This window comes from Gadus macrocephalus, chromosome 4 (assembly GCF_031168955.1).
Source record: "Gadus macrocephalus chromosome 4, ASM3116895v1".
Taxonomy (NCBI): Eukaryota; Metazoa; Chordata; class Actinopteri; order Gadiformes; family Gadidae; genus Gadus; species Gadus macrocephalus.
The window spans coordinates 20,080,358-20,097,440 of NC_082385.1; the positions used below are offsets into that span (position 1 = coordinate 20,080,358).

General features: G+C 41.2%; 2 long non-coding RNA genes across 2 annotated transcripts in view; one reads left to right on the forward strand and one right to left on the reverse strand.

The window, feature by feature from the left end:
* Positions 1 to 3,167: 3,167 nt before the first annotated feature.
* LOC132456335 (uncharacterized) lies at positions 3,168 to 4,017 on the forward strand. The gene is made up of 2 exons (XR_009525435.1): positions 3,168 to 3,706; positions 3,816 to 4,017. It is a non-coding gene; the product is annotated as an uncharacterized LOC132456335 (long non-coding RNA).
* A 144-nt stretch (positions 4,018 to 4,161) lies between these two features.
* The window catches only part of LOC132456334 (uncharacterized), a 175,653-nt gene continuing 162,731 nt past the window's right edge, over positions 4,162 to 17,083 (reverse strand). The window contains exon 3 of the long non-coding RNA XR_009525434.1: positions 4,162 to 4,328. This is a non-coding gene — a long non-coding RNA (uncharacterized LOC132456334). The remainder of the gene's footprint in view (positions 4,329 to 17,083) is intronic.

Genomic DNA, 17,083 nt, shown 5'->3' on the forward strand with positions numbered 1-17,083 from the left:
CAAGTTCATAAAAGAAGTCCATAGGGTAGTGGACGGCAGAGAAGCTGTGTTTATAAACATTTATTTAAAAGTGTGTATTTTTTAAATGTGTCCTTTGGCAGGCATGGATGTCCGGCCTGAGGGAGAGGCCGTTGAATTCAGCCCGGACATCGTCCGGCCTTACCCTAAGGCCGGACCTAGAAAGATCACAAAGAGAAGAGGGAGAAAGAGGCAAGTGGAGTTACTCTTGCATCTCATATCTTGTCTGGACTTCCTTTGTCTACAGTCATGTAGACCTACCACATTTAAAGTAATTCAATTATCATTAAAACGTCCAATTTAATGTTTCAGGACAACTGCTATACATACGGACACCCCGGTGAGGGCTGCTTTAGAGGCGGAAAAACAGGGAACTGTGAAGCAGCGTCGTCCCGCCAAGCAGCCTCCCTCCTCTCGGGCTCCCAAGAAGAGGCTCTTCTCGCCCGCTCCTGAAGCCACCCCCCTTGCTGGAGTCACCCCTGGTGCCACCTCAGCTGCTCCTCCCACCATCACCTGGCCCGCTGATGGAGTCAGCCCCACCTTAAGCCTAGTTTGTCCTGTTCCGGAGGCAGCAGAGTTCACCACCATTGCTGCCTCTACATCTCCAATTTATTTAGGCCTATCCAGCGAGGACGTCAGCTGCCTCGTGTGCTGCGAGCTCTTCAGCGCCTCGATGTCTGGGGAAGAGTGGGTCCAGTGTGTATTTTGCTATAAGTGGTCGCATGAGGCTTGCACCGACGGGAGTGCACACTACCTGTGTCACCTGTGTGACAAAGAATAAAAATATTCAGCCTACTATACTGTCCATGTGTCTTCACTAGTTTGCAGTGGAAATACTGTAAATGTAGGCCTACAGCACAATTCACTTAACATTATAGACTGATTAACTAACTAACTAACTATGAGGCCTGGGTTAGGCTATGAGTGGGAGCTTGGCTATTAAATATTTTGCAGGGTAGGCCTACTTTTCGTCCATCATGGTAACGCATCAAAAATAACAATGGCTACATTAAATTATGACAATAATAATTTAATTTAGTGGACATGCACACTTAAGAACTGCTGGGTATAAGCTATAGGCTAGCCTTCTACACCCTTGCTCTTGGTCACGACACATGGCTTGCCGATTTATCCTTTTCTCCAGCCATTACCATCCATCAGCTAGAGTGTCAAAGTTCTGCTTATTATGATTTCAACATAATGTTCATGTAAATGTGCAGACAATTACACAATATTTATCAGAAAAAATAAGTTTAGCCACTTACCTGTCCACAGAGACTTCGGATGCTTCTGTGCGCCGTGCTGAGCGTGTCGAAAAGAAGTTAACCCCGTGCGGCGCTTGGATACATTTCAGATGTAACAGGTCTCGTGATATCCTGTTGACCTGGTAGTTTTTGTTTAAAATAAATAAAAGGGTGTTCAACCGTGTATCCTTAAACATTACTTAGGACAGGGAAATAAGTAAATTTAATGCAAATTTAGTCGTCCAAAAGAAGAAAGGTGAGTTTTAACCGAAATGTGCATCTTGACAATTACGCACGGGCCAAAAATATATTTTGACCTATTTATATTATGCGGAATTATGTGAAATTTTAGCAATGACGAGTACACTTGTATGTTGTCTGGTATGTAGCGTAAAAACAAGAGTAAGGGCAATAGATTATTTTTAAAATATGCTGTTTCATTCGTCCCGCATGCGTGTTTCAAACGTCCCGACTAGGCGGGGCGTTTGAAACAAATGTCAACTTGCGTTCAAAGTTAAATAACAGCTCGATCATCCAACATATGTATTAAATTTCACTTGTAATTAAGAGAACACACCTGTGAGTTGTTGATCACATGTTAAAATTATTTGCATACATAACGTCATCTTTGAAAAAGACGTTTAACTGCAAAGTGTTTCAATCGACCCGGCTCTCCCCTACCCCAACCAAGAACCTTATCTATTCAAAAGTGCGAGAAGTCTGCTTTCTCAAAAAAAAAAGCCAAAATCTGAACTAAAAATTCACCATCAATTGTTGCATGATTTACAGTTCAAACGCTGCAAGATTAGAATTGAAAATTCACCAGTCGACATTCCAAGGAAACCTCTCTAAAATAAAAATGAATTCATAGACGGCAATGAATTCCAACCCAGCTCTTTTGGGATATTTTTAAACATCCAACAGGCACTTTTATCGACCTGCGGACCTGTACTGTCCTATTGGATCTTTCCCACTAATTCGATCCTCTAGAATACAGCCACAGGACTTTATAATAGGTCTATTTGACCAAAATACCAAAACACCAAATAACAACAACTCGTTTACCCGTTTACTCGTTTTACTCGTTTACTCGTTTACTCGTTTCAAAATAGGGAACCACAATGCGTCTTGGTCATTTAGAACCACAGCGCCTAGGGCATATGTGCGCGCGCACGTCAATCTCTTCCGGAGCTCCCGTCTCTCTCACTCGCTCGTTTATCTATAATTTTAGTTCGTTTGATCAAAGAGACACTTTACCTGCTGCTCGGCGTTCAGACGGGGCAAGAACAGATCAAACGACTCTATCCTATATATGGTAAGACAACTTACCCTTGAGCTCTGGTCGTATGATCCGTTCGCGTCCCGTCCTCTGGCCCGGCAGCTGACGAGTCCCTATTTCCTCCTGGTCGTGACGCCAATATAACGGAGATTAATCGAGATTTAAAACACTTAGACTAATTTAAGAGAGAGAGAGTGCAAAAGAAATCGAGGGGTCCGGAGCAAGAATTGACAAAAGACTTTATCGTGCAGAAAAACAACAACGACAACAGCCTGAGTAGGTTTGCAAAGTCACTGGCCCCACATTGGGCTGCAGCCTCACTTATACACGTATAGGAATTTCTTTGTTTACAATGGAGTCACAACGGGGTTTCCGCCCGTCAATCTTCGTCACAGCATGTTATCAACTGCCCAGTTCAGTGGTCTGCATGGATCAACCTCATTAGCCAAGATGACCCAAGGCTGAGGTCAACTTAGCTTCCCCCCAGTTCCCTATACATTCCTGTGCACCATTTGTTCTGAATCCAGATTCTGCAAACACAATGCTTTCCACTATTTAAAATATAAAACCTATTAATAATCATGGTTTACCATAGAATATACTCACTAATTTCTACCACACTAGCAAGCTGTTATCTTCTTGTACCCTAGCTGTCTGTCACTGACTGAATGTCTGGCCAATTATCTATAGACTACATGTAGGCCTACTAACGTTAACAGAATATAACTTTTTTTTTATTTCCTCTAATTTGTACTCTTACCATGTATTTTTTGGGCTTTCCAGTTGACTCCGTCTGGACTTCTCTCGGCTATATCGACTAGTATGTATCAACACAACTGGTGACCCGCTGAAAAATTCTCTTTTGGCGCGTTTCCACCAGAGGGTGCGTTCGGTTCGGTTCGCAAAGTTGCGGCACGGTTCGCGTTTCCACCGCCAAAAGTGGGCGTGACATGGGGATAAAAACATGCCGCGAGGTATTATTCTGGACAATGGACATGTCGCGTAAAACGTTAGCTTGCGCGAACAAGGTGGTGGAGCATGGACCTATTAAAGAAGACAATACTTTATTAAAGCATGCAATTGTGATGTAGAACAAAATAAAAAGAAAACAAAGTGCTTGCATGATATTGAAGCCTACAGCGATCGTTAGTTAACTTGTGTGGTGGTGCCTTATCATTTGTTTACCCTCGCGTTGCCATGGTAACGCGATTGCACTCTCATTGGCGGAATCGATGAGAACGCTTTAGATAATATAAGGTCGCGGGGAGACGAAGCTCTGTTCGTTTGTATATTTTATTGACGTGACCATATTTTTGTTATGTTTGTTTTGGGAATCAGTTCTCGTCGTTCACCTTCGGGATGTTTACGTAGCTGCCGCGGCGATCGACATCCGGCCTACCATGAGGGTACTGTCGGCGGTGGAAACGAGGCATTTAAAGGCTCCGCTGGGCTCACGCTTGGCCGTTTCAGATGGTAGGCGACTTTCCGCTCGTGCTGTCGGCTGGCCGCGCGGCTTCACGAGCGTGCGCATGCGTTCGACGAGCACGGAAGCGACAGTTCCACGGGAGTGCGCCCACTTGTCGTGGCGCCTGACAGAATGCTGCGCCTTCTCTCTGTCCGCTCGCCTCTCCATTGAGAATGTATTAGCAGGCGCTACATGCACTCCATGGCTGGCCATCAGACCCCCCCCCGCAAATGTTTTCTCAACGGATCTCCACGAATCACACAAGTGGTCAATTTTGTCTTCAAAACTGCGAATTTCGCCGAAAGGTGACTAGTTTGCATGCCTGTCATTAGCAGAGAAAACGAAGACAGTTTGATAACTCTAGTTGGAGTCTAGGCCTCTTCGGTGTCTGTGGCCTCTCTTCCATTCTTCCTCTCCACGCCCTCCTCTTCGTTTTCCAGGGATGCCAGCCCACGCTGCCGTCGGTCACTGAATGAAGCCAAAGACTGGATTTCAGATCTCAAGAAGCTCAGTATCTTGGGCTCCATGTTGGAAAGGCTTTGAAACATGTCCTGCAGTTGTTTCATTTGGTCCAGCACCCTCCTCTGAAACCTCTGGAGCAGGAGCAGCCTGTGTTGATGGACAGCCTTCAGTAGAGAAGAAACTTTTTGTTGGCACTCTGTGAAAGACTCCACCACCTGACCTTCAACCCGCTGCCAGCAACTTTGTGTAGCAGCATCCATGCTCTCCTGCAGCTGTCTGACCAGGTTGTAGAAGTCCGACATGATGCTGGCCTGCTGGTCTGAACCGGTCTCTGGTCTGCCTGCTCACCAATCTACCCATCTATCTATCTATTATCTATATATCTATCCAGTGGCGGACTCAGGGGGGGGGCACCCCTCGTGGCTCAATGGTTGAAAAAGCGCGCTAAAGTGCCCTTCAAGAGTGTCAAACGAGAGGAAAATTCAATGACGTGCCTTAGTGAGTGCCCTTATAGTCCCCTTCTGCCCGTCTGATGCCCTTTTAGTGCCACCTTTAGTACCCTGATAGTGCCCTTCTGCCCGTCTAGTGCCCTGATAGTCCCCTTCTGCCCTTCTGGTTCTTCTAGTGCCCTGATAGTCCCCTTCTGCCCGTCTGGTGCCCTTCTAGTACCCTGATAGTGCCCTTCTGCCCGTCTGGTCCTTCTAGTGCCCTTCCAGTGCCCTTCTAGTGCCCTTCTAGTACCCTGATAGTGCCCTTCTGCCCGTCTGGTTATTCTAGTGCCCTTCCAGTGCCCTTCCAGTGCCCTTCTAGTGCCCTTCTAGTGCCCTGATAGTGCCCTTCTGCTCGTCTGGTCCATATAGTGCCCTTCTAGTGCTCTTCCGCCCGTCTGGTGCCCTTCTAGTGCCCTTCTGCCCATCTGGTGCCCCCATGGTTGAAAAAGTGTGCTAAAGTGCCCTCTATGGTGGTGAAAATGAGAGAAAGTGCCTTATTGGCTTCCCTTTACACGTGAACAAAAATTAATGAGTGCCCTATAGGTTGCCCCTGATGATGATGATGTGCCTTCTGGAGCAAGAATATGGCAAACCAAAAAAAACATGTTGTGGTTAGCTATTGAGGTGCAGACGTTCCTCTCTTTGGTAGCTGACAAACGGGGAATGCGAGGCGTTGCTTTCATGTGGCGTCGCCATGACAAACAGCTACATCGAGTGGTACTTAAATCTCCACTGGATAACAAAGCAAAAAGCGGATTAAGAGTATGCCAGTACCCATAGTGGAAAAGCGCAATTAGATGCCAAGTTAGAAAAACTTAATATTTTCAGTTTGCATAATCCGTTTAAAATGTATATACATTTTTTGAGCGTTCAAGATCATTCAAGTCTGGGTCATTTCATGCAAGAGAGACGATAATGGTCAGCTATCACCTCAACATGAAGGAAAACGTCCTTACATTTTTCCGTAGCTGGCTGTCAGCGGTCAAAGACTGTATGGTAGCGGCAAATTGAATTTTCTCCAGTCTAATTTTTACTTAAATGTTAGTAAAGATGAAAGCAGTAAGGCATCCTCCTTTCTTTGGCTAAAATGTGAAAGTGCACAATGATGTGAACAACTCATTTTGGTGTTTATAAAGTCACTAGAATAAGGGGAAACTATTTTTTTTCTGGGGGAGGTCCCCCAGACCCCCCCTTTAAATTATGAGCCCAACTATTCTTTAAAGTGCTACATGGAGATGTAACAAGTGCCCCGAATGGGACCTTCAAGGCAGCGCTTGCTAAGGTTAGGGGATAGGACCTTCCAGGCAGCGCTGCCTTTAAGGCTCCGTTGGGGGAACAAAACACCATCAAGTTAGAAAAGCCACTGTGTCCGCTGGTTGGGCCCCATGTTTTCCAGAATGTGCCCTTTTTATTTTTCGCCCCTGCCCTTCAAACAGTCTGAGTCCCCCACTGTATCTATCTATCTATTATCTAAATTAAATTGCGGAAATTGAATTAACACCAGCTAGCTAGACTATGATACACTTTAAACACTCAGTTTACTAGCTAAATTCGATTAAACAATTCAATACAATACAAATATAAAGTAAAAGCAAGTGTTATCTAGCGATCCGTTATCTGTATTATGTTATTTAGTCTTTGGAAACATAAGCCGAATGTTTTTGAAACCTGCAATGCAACGGACAACCCTTACGTAATCAGTTGTCCGTTGCCTGGCAACGGCACCGCGAATACAGATCGCGCCCAGAGGCCTAATTAGGCCTATATATTTTGTATTTGAAATGCAACAGTCTCCTCGAGGAGACTACGCTCAGAGCAGTTGAAACTGAACAAGAGCAAGAAAAAGGAGGAAAACGGGCTGAAACAAAATTTGTTATTTTTTTCTTACTATCGGCATTGTTTGATTGTGTTGTGTTGGTTATTGAACTGTTAACCAGCGAACTTGGGTTATGTTTATCAGCATTACCATAAAGATCATGACGATAGCTGATGTAACGGGAGTCCGGACGTGTGCAGGACCGAACCGCGCTGCCTGTATGACCACTGTTACTGTGCGTTCACACCAAAAGCTGTAAAGCGTTTTGAGAGATAAAACCCATTCACTTTCTATTAGACATGAGCGATAAAGCGATTGGAGCGATAAAACGCTTGAGCGATAGCTTTAAAGCTGTGAATGAGAGTTGAAAACAGCTCAACTCTATGCAAATGAGCTTGTAGCGTTTCGGCTGTAAATGCCCGCCAGCCAATCGGAATGTAGATGTCTCTCGCCCGCCAGGGTGGTCCCAGTAAAGATACGCGAGAAAACGCAAGAGCGTTATGAGCTGTAAATATTTTGGACAGCGTTGCGTTTTCAGCTATTTGGCGATTTTGCAGCTATTACAGCTTTTGGTGTGAACCTACAGTTACGCTGCGCATGGACAGTAAAAAGTAGCTGAGACGGTAGAGGTGATAGAAACCAATAAATGAAAATAGGTTATTTATTTGAGGTAGCCTATTTTTTCACCCAAAACTTTTGAAAACCATGAAACTTAAAAATCCCCCCGAAAAAATTACAAAATAATCAGGCTCCCAGCGCCCCCCTAGGTTGTGCGAACGCCCCCGTTGAGAAACAGTGATCTAGACCAGGGGTCACCAACCTTTTTGAACCTGAGAGCTACTTCATGGGTACTGAGTCGTACGAAGGGCACCCAGTTCTATACACTCTTCTGAAATAACAAATTTGCTCAGTTTGCCTTTAGTTATATATTACTATTGATGATTAATGATACTCATCTATGTGAAGACATGTTAATTAATTAAGTCATAATGATTTCTCACAATAATTATCAACGATGACTTAAAAAAGGTGGGAAAGAGTTGTTGTACAATGAGTAGTGCTGTTTTTAGAACAGGCCTGCGGGCGCCTCATGTGGTCCTTGCGGGCGCCATGGTGCCCGCTGGCACTGTGTTGGTGATCCCTGATCTAGACGAACTACTTAAACAACTAAATTGTAGCTGTGAAACTATATTTTTTGGAGACTATAATATAAACTGGTTGCACAAAGACAGCAAGCAAAAATTAAAAACAATCTATTCAAAGCATCCTTTTCCACAAATGATCAAAGGACCAACGAGACTAACTAAAGTCAGCAAAACCCTCATTGACTTAATCATTACAAATATAATTGAGAGAGTGACAAAGACATACTATCACAGGCATGTCCGTCTACAATATGGTTTTAATAGTTAGAAAACTAACCAAAAAACGTTTAAAATCCTGGCGCAATGGTAAACCAGGGTTTGCAGGTATTCCAAAGAACAAAACACAATTTGAAAACGACTTACGGAATATTTCTTGGGATGATGTTATACAATCTTACAATGTTAACACCTGTTGTGATACAATGATGAAAACATTTACTGATCTGATACAGAAATACACTAAGGATATTCACCAACTAATGAAGAAATGGGATCTTGCACATAAACAGTCATTGGTAATGTTAGATTTCAGCTTATTTCTAAACTGTTCGGACAGACTCTGCGTTGTGTATTTTCAGTCGTAGTAGTAATTCTTGAAGTCGAAATCAAAGCAGCTTGACAGGTTGGATCAGAGGGTTGAATAGATGGTTTATTCCAGGATGTAATACAGCGAGATACAGACTTAGGTTGAATAATCTATAGTGGACCCGGTGGTCGATGACTTGTTCCTTGGCTGTCGAACCCTCTTCTCGGGGGTTAATACTCGCCCAAAGGGTTGGGCGAGTATTATACAAAAAGGGGATACATGAATAACACGTGAACAGACGCACTCTCAGCCTTGATAAGGTATCTGGCCCTGGCTATGTCCCGGAGGACCAGGTCGGTTCAACCTTGTTGAAACATAACAATGGCAGAATGTTGGAGATAACACCTTGTATCAGTAAGAGAGGCCCTGGCCTGTCCCGAGACTAGAAATGTGAACAAAAGAGAGACACTAAAATACACCAATATTCTACATTCCTCCCTCTTGATCATACTAAACGTAGTTTAAAGATCACCCACAAAATGAGAATTCAGTGTATTTTCTGGTGACCCATTAATAATTAACTAAATCAATGAAAGAAAGCATAAAAGGCAATAGACAAGTAAATTCAAATCATACACAAGTAAACCAGGTGTAGGCCACTATAATAAAGAAAATAACAAACTCATTAGGTTACTCATGATTAAATCAAAACATAAAAAATTTAAAGAATCAAGAAAGTCAACTGTCCAGACACCTCCCTCTGCTTGGCACAACAACATCACAGACAATACTGCATGACTCAGTTGGTTTTGAGTAGCAGTTGCAACAGAGTTCTTTTCCAGTTGATGGCCACCGCAGGTGTGATGGGGGATGAGGATGAAAGTTCGTAGTAGGGCATCAGGACAAACACAGGCACAGGTCAGTTCAAGGACTCATCCCAAGGACTCAACAAGTGTCCGTGTCTCCTGGATCTCCCAGGTACGATGAAACATGAAACAAAGAAAAAGTGCAGTATCAGTCATGGGGGAGGCATTGTCACAGCCTCCAACAGTAATAATAATAAACTCTGGTTTGTAATTGTCTTAATGATTCGATAAACAATGAAAAATTATCATACAAAAATTAATCGCTTGATTCGAAAATGGTTATATCAGTAATCAGTAATCAGTCATCATAGTTCTACAATAAACCTTGTGTGAATGAATGAATGATTGAACCTTTGTTCAAAAATAAAACAAAACAAACAAAATGTTCTAAAGCTGAGCAGTTGTGTCAAGAAGGAACAAACATGAATTCTCAATTAGATAAGCGACAAAGGTGACAAAAGTCCTAGCATCTTTCGAAGATTAACCTCTCGTGAAAATAAAGGAATGAAAATAACAAACACTCCCTACTCTTCACCCCGTATCAGTCAGTTTGCGTGCCAAATCTAACGAGTGTCATTCCAAGTCGGTGTTATTGTTGGTTTCCGACATTGAATCGCATATGCGGCTGAGTTCTTCAGCACTCTGCGCTTGTAATTTCTTCCATCGTTCCCTCATTTTGTTTGAGCGGTCCCGGTGCATCTTTCGAGGGGCCTTACATTCTCTTTGCCAGTGTCCATTTTGTCCGCAGTTGTGGCATGGTCGAGGTTCTCTCTGCCTGTCGGACTGGGGGAATCTTTCTCGGTCCCTGGCTATTTCCTTCTTCTCGTCTGTGGCCTTCATGTGTGGTGTGGCTGCGCCTCCCATCGCGCTGCAGTGTGGTTGTATGTTGTCATCAAATCCTCCAATGCGTGATTCATTCTTAGTCACTGCTCCAGGCCTCACCTCGGGGGGTTGTTGTGTTGGGGGGTTCGGATGTCGAAATTGTTGTGGGATCTGGGTCGCATCATAATTAGCATAGTCAGGTGGGGCAGATGGATTTCCCTTCTGTGGCACGTGGGGAGTACTGCAGATGACCGGGTACTCGCCTATAAAGCTGTTGATGTCTGAAAGAACACTGTGTCCCGACTCCTGTAAACCACCAGGGAAGATGTATTCCCCATCTGGGCAACACAATGGCAGTTTGGGGTACATTTTGTTTGTTTGTTTATTTATTTAGCACACATTACAATAATGGTGCAAGGAGGGAACGAAGCCCAGTGGGCTTGTACAAGAGTTCCACCCCTGTCAACAATCACAAACAAATAATATTTATAAGGCTAACAAATAAACTTTAGAAAATAATGAGACAAAGTACATAAATAAATCAAAAATAATTAAAATTCAGTAATAAGATGATTCATGAAAAGATAAGATGTTTTTTAAGCTGCTTTTTGAAGAGTGAGTAGGATGATAAGGATCTTAATAAGGGAGGTAGTACATTCCATAATGCAGGGCCTCTATACGACATACTAAATTGATGATGTGATGTGCGGGAGAAGGGTAAAGATAGGTTGTTATTATTGCTGTGTCTAGTGCGATGTGAATGTACGTTAAATGAGTGAGTAAATAAAGACTGAAAGCTTTCAGGGAGATCTTGGTTTCTGTAAATAAACTTGTGAATGAATAAACATATCTGATAGATATTTAATTTGTGAATTGGCAAAATAGAATAATTTATGAACAGTGGTGCTGATGGAGCATATCTGTTTGAATGTGAGATGAATCTTAAGAATCGCTTCTGAATGATACATAATTTTTTGAGATGGTTGGGATATGAAGCCGCCCAGACCAGATTACAGTAGTTCAAATAAGGAAACAAAAAGCTATAATATAACGTTAAATGAGCAGAAGGATGAATTAGAAGGACACACTTTTCTTAATATGCCCATCATCTTCGTGGATCTTTTGCAAACCAAGTCTATATGATTTGACCAGTTAAGTCTTTCATCAACTAAGATTCCCAAAAATTTGGAAGCTTTTACTTGCATAATTTCTGATCCATTAATGAAAACTTTAGCTTGTTCTTTGGGGTAAGACTTGTTTATGTTGCAAAAGATCACAAAGTTACATTTCTTCACGTTAAGTGTTAATTTATTCATTTGAAACCATTTGGCAATTGATAATAATTCATCATTTACACAGTTAATCAAATAATTAAAGTCATTATGAGTTGCTATGAGATTAGTGTCATCAGCAAATAATACAGGAAAAAGATGTTTACAAGACATGGCTAAATCGTTTATATAAATCAAAAATAATAAAGGGCCCAGTATTGAACCCTGTGGCACCCCATGTATGATACTTGACTTGGTAGAAGAATAGCCATTAAGCGACACATATTGTTGTCTGTTAGATAGATAATTTTTAAACCAGTTCAGGGCAATATTGTCCAATCCATATCTATTTAATTTAGAAATCAGAATACTGTGGTTAACGGTATCGAATGCTTTGCTTAAGTCTAAAAATATCCCAATGGCAAACTTACTAGTATCCATGGCGGATGAAATGAAGTTAGTTAGCTCGAGTAATGCATGCTCTGTTGAATGTTTTTTACGGAATCCATACTGGTGAGCATATAGGATCTTATTTACAGTTAAGTGCTTGGATATTCTTGCATAAACTAATTTCTCCAATAATTTAGAGATGCAAGGCAGGATTGATATAGGTCTATAGTTTCCAAAATCATGAGTATCACCTGTTTTGAAAACAGGGATAACTTTAGCAATTTTTAGGGGAATAATTCCAGATTGGAGTGATAAAGAAAGAATATGAGTTATCGGTTGAATTAAATGATCAATGGTTTCTTTGATCAAGATGCTCTTTATGCCATCATGACCTGGCGCTGAATTCTTTAATTCCAATATGATATTATGGACTTCCTGTGAAGTTGGAGGCACAAAGGTATTGAGAGGAGAATATTGACCCTTAATGAAGTTACAAGGGTTCTCATTTGTGTCCAAGATACTTGATGCCAGATCCGAACCAACATTAACAAAAAAAGTATTAAAGCCATCAGCTATTTCATTAGGGTTAGAGAGGACACTCTCTTTCCCACGCATCTCTGCAGGTGCAGTTGCTGCAGATTTCTTGCGATTCAACAAATGATTAATGAGGTTCCAGGTTGACTTAATATCGTTTGATGCTTGGGTGAATTTTACTGCATAATATTTTTTTTTTGCTTTCCTTATATCAGCTATACATTTGTTTTTATATTTCTTATAAGTTTCTATGTTAGAAGGGATGGAGTTTGTAATAGCTTTCCTATAGAGTTTATTTTTTTTACGGGAGCGTTTCTTCAGATCTTCAGTAATCCAAGGTCTCCCTTTTGCAGAATTAATTTTAGACTTATGGCTGCTCATCGGAAAAGATGATTCTAGAGCTGAATTAATAAGGGCTATGAAAAGATGATAAGCTGTATCAACATCATTTAGCCCAAGAACCTCATCCCAAGAGACGTACCTGATGGCAGTTTTGAAAGATAGCAGGTTATTTCTGCTGAACTTACGAAATTGAAATTGGCCACAAGTAGAATTTGTACCTTTAGCATTAAGAGGATCAATAGCATGCACAATCTGAAATACCGGAAAATGATCTGAAATATCACACATCAATAAACCCGAAGTGATTTCATAATCCAGAGAATTAAAAAGAATGTTGTCAATTAAAGATTCTGATGATCTAGTAATACGAGATGGTTTTGTAATTAAAGGATAAAAATTAACAGGGTAAAGTGTGTTCAGAAAGACTGTTGTGGATACTAGATCCTCTTTGAGCAAGTTAATATTGAAATCCCCCAATAATGCACACAATTTATTTTCCTTGTTAATGATTTCTAAAGTAGAATACAATGCGTCATTAAACGTATTTATATCTGAATCGGGTGGCCTATAAATACAACCGACTATAATGTTTTTTTTATTACCTAATGCAATGTCGATAAATACAGTTTCCACAAGGGTCGTATCGAACTCAATACTCAAATCCTTTCTTGTGATGAAATTATAAACATTTGAGACAAACAAAGAAACACCTCCTCCTGTTCTGTTGTTTCTGCAGGAGTGAGTCGAATTATAGTTCGACAAAGGATAAAGACTCACAAAATCATCATTTAACCATGTTTCAGAAAAAGCTAAAACTGAAAATGAGTGTGACAGTGTTGATAGGTATAGTTTCTATGAAGGTATTATTGTAGCAAAAGTCTTTAGCACCTGTAACTGCAGAATTTGAATGCGTACACTAAAGTCACAGTCAATTTGAAGTCGTATATATTTATTTTGCATGTGTACTCTAAAGTCACAAATGTGTAACAGTACATTTGTAGTCGTAAAAAAAATATAAATATTTTTTATACCATTGTAAACACAAAATAGGGTCTACGAGTACGCTAATCTGTGTTACAGGTGCACAAATCCTTTTGCTACAATTATTGCAGCGCAGTTGGTGCAAAACACATTCGCACACCCGTGTTTCATAATCTGAGAACATGCCCAAAAGGTGTGCATTCGTAAACCCAAATTTGAACAAATGCATCAGAAGTTGCACATCTGTGAACGCTATGTTAATTCAGCATTTTAATGAGCGAGCACAAAACCATTTTACAACTGCTCGAATCTGCTCCTGCAAGTCTCAGCTGTGGGGTTTTTTGCAGGTTGTTTTGCAACACCCCTAGGTGGTAAATGTGTAGCAAAAGTATTCGTATCCGTAGATGACAGAGCGTCCGTGAGCGGGACAAAATAGTCCCGCCCATAATTTCCTAATCCAATGAAAATCACCGGCCGGGATGCATTTCTCAAATTACAGTGACGGCTGGTGGTGATTTTGGGTGGGTGGGCTAAAGAATGCATTACATTTATCAATACTTCACAGGGCTCCAGACGCCATGAGGTCACCTTTATATCTCTGTTCATAACTTTCATATAATGTGAATGATTTTTAAACAAGATTAAGGTGTAGAGAAAGGCATTTCTTTATTTGAAGCACAATTATAAATAAAGAGAAAAATAAGGTGTTTAAAGTGCTTCACTGAGCTGAAATTGAACATTTCGAACTAAACCATTAAGCAAAATAAAACTTTTTTTGTGCTTAAAGTATTACACAATTAAAATGTTGACTGGTCTCCCTTTGCGCAAAATGCGTCTGTAGACGATCACACACTCTTTGGTAGAGACGTCTGTGTCGCCGTCAATCATGAAGGACATGTAGACCTATGTGGCGTTTCCGACGTCCGTATCTGTCTTTTGCTTTAAGGTGTCGCCCATTAGGCCTACTGCAATGAATTGTGCACATGCCATCTCATTGCTATAGGCCTACGTCGGGTTGATGTTTAATCCATTTCTCTTCATGAGAATAATTTCGGATTTAAATTGAGAATGGCAACTCCTCTTTGGCAATGTTGTATGCAACATTAAATGAGATCATTTCCGATTCCTTAGAGAACCTTATTGTTACTGCCTGTCGCTGAAATGCAGCTTGGAGAGGGGCCACTATCTCTACACACTTGTCACGTCATGTTGGGTTATTTAGACAGCTTTTTAAATGTTTCGATACGAAACGTAGTTGACCCGCTTACAAATGCACTATTACCGGCCATATTCTGACCGCACTCCTGACAGTAAATCTGTACATCGTTTGGTTGATGTGTCCCCAATCTTTTCACTTCCAATTTTTCCTCCAAAGACATTAAAGAAAACCGATTAGAAAGTAAATAATCCACTTCATTCATTTTCATGCTAACGCCCGCCATACTGCACTTGCGCTACTGTGCTGTGATTAGTCGAAGGACACTGTACTGTAGCTACTGTGCTAGGTCAGCCTTTGGGCTAAACTAATTTAGCCCAAATGGGAAGCATATGAAGGGGGCGTGTCAGGGCACCTGTCAATCAAACGTCAATGGAAGCTTACACTACTGCGCTTGGGCTGAATACATTTAGCCCATTCACAGGAAAAAAACTAAGATATATATATATCCTGGGTTTTTCTGTCACTTTTTGGTGCTGTTGCTCCTTTAGGTTCTACCAAAATTTAAAACAATATGTTCTAAGTTTTTAATAATATTTTTTTTATTTTCACTAAGAGGGCTTAGCCCTGTTAGCCCATTTATACCAGCCGTCCCTGACTGGGACCCATCGCGTGCCAGCCATGGAGCTATAAAGATCGCAGCATTCTTAGCGCGGGTACGTTTCTTTCTGGAGAAGTGAAGAGGGCGTCCTACTGAACGGAGGTGGGTATCCTACATTATGTAAAATGAAATGACTTAGTTCAAGGGAATTCTCCCCAAAGTATTGCATTAACATTTCTGAATTTATGTTATGGCGACCATTAAAATACATTCAAGGACATTTGCGGCATGTTAATGAAATACTTTGGGGGGAATTCACTTGAACTAAGTAATTTCATTTAACATAATGTAGGATACCCATCTCCGTTCAGTAGGACGCCCTCTTCACTTCTCCAGAAATAAACATATCCCGTGCTGAGTATGCTGCGATCTTTATAGCTCCATGGCTGGCACGGGGTGGGTCCCAGTGTAATTTGAGAAATGCATCCCTGCCGGCGATTTTCATTGGATTAGGAAATTATGGGCGGGACTATTTTGTCCCGCTCACGGACGCTCTGTCATCTACGGATACGAATACTTTTGCTACACATTTACCACCTAGGGGTGTTGCAAAACAACCTGCAAAAAACCCCACAGCTGAGACTTGCAGGAGCAGATTCGAGCAGTTGTAAAATGGTTTTGTGCTCGCTCATTAAAATGCTGAATTAACATAGCGTTCACAGATGTGCAACTTCTGATGCATTTGTTCAAATTTGGGTTTACGAATGCACACCTTTTGGGCATGTTCTCAGATTATGAAACACGGGTGTGCGAATGTGTTTTGCACCAACTGCGCTGCAATAATTGTAGCAAAAGGATTTGTGCACCTGTAACACAGATTAGCGTACTCGTAGACCCTATTTTGTGTTTACAATGGTATAAAAAATATTTATATTTTTTTTACGACTACAAATGTACTGTTACACATTTGTGACTTTAGAGTACACATGCAAAATAAATATATACGACTTCAAATTTACTGTGACTTTAGTGTACGCATTCAAATTCTGCAGTTACAGGTGCTAAAGACTTTTGCTACAATAATACCTTCATAAGTTTCAAACAATCATAGTTTTTAGGCAGACTGCGGATATTCAAATGAAAAGTAGAAAATACATTTTTGACCCCCTCATGAAACATAATATTGAGCTGTGATTCAGTAAAATAATCACACGACAGTTTAGCAGAGTTTGAGGCATTATAAATCATATCAGGATTAAAGAAAGTCTCATAAATTCCATCATTGACCGTATTGAGCTCAAATGGATTGAATGAATGAGAGACTGTTGCGGCGTCTAAAGGGTATGAGAAAGAAGAGGACATAGAGTAGGAAGAGATTCATACCTGTGGGGCGGGTATCTTGAAAGACAAGGATAACTTTTTGCCAGACAGTGGAGAAGACACGGTCCATGTTTAAATATCGTATAATGGATCCTTACAGTGATCACAGTAGTAGGCCAGCTGCAGTGACAGACAAGCCGTCCTTTATGTTTCATCATACTGCTCCAGATCATTGATCTCCCTTATGATAAGCACCTTTTCTTCCTCCGGTGAGGCTCCATTAAGTCTAACGAAGACTTTACAATTCCTTGTCCACGTAGACTTGATCTTATTTTCTTTCCTGAGTCTGCGGGC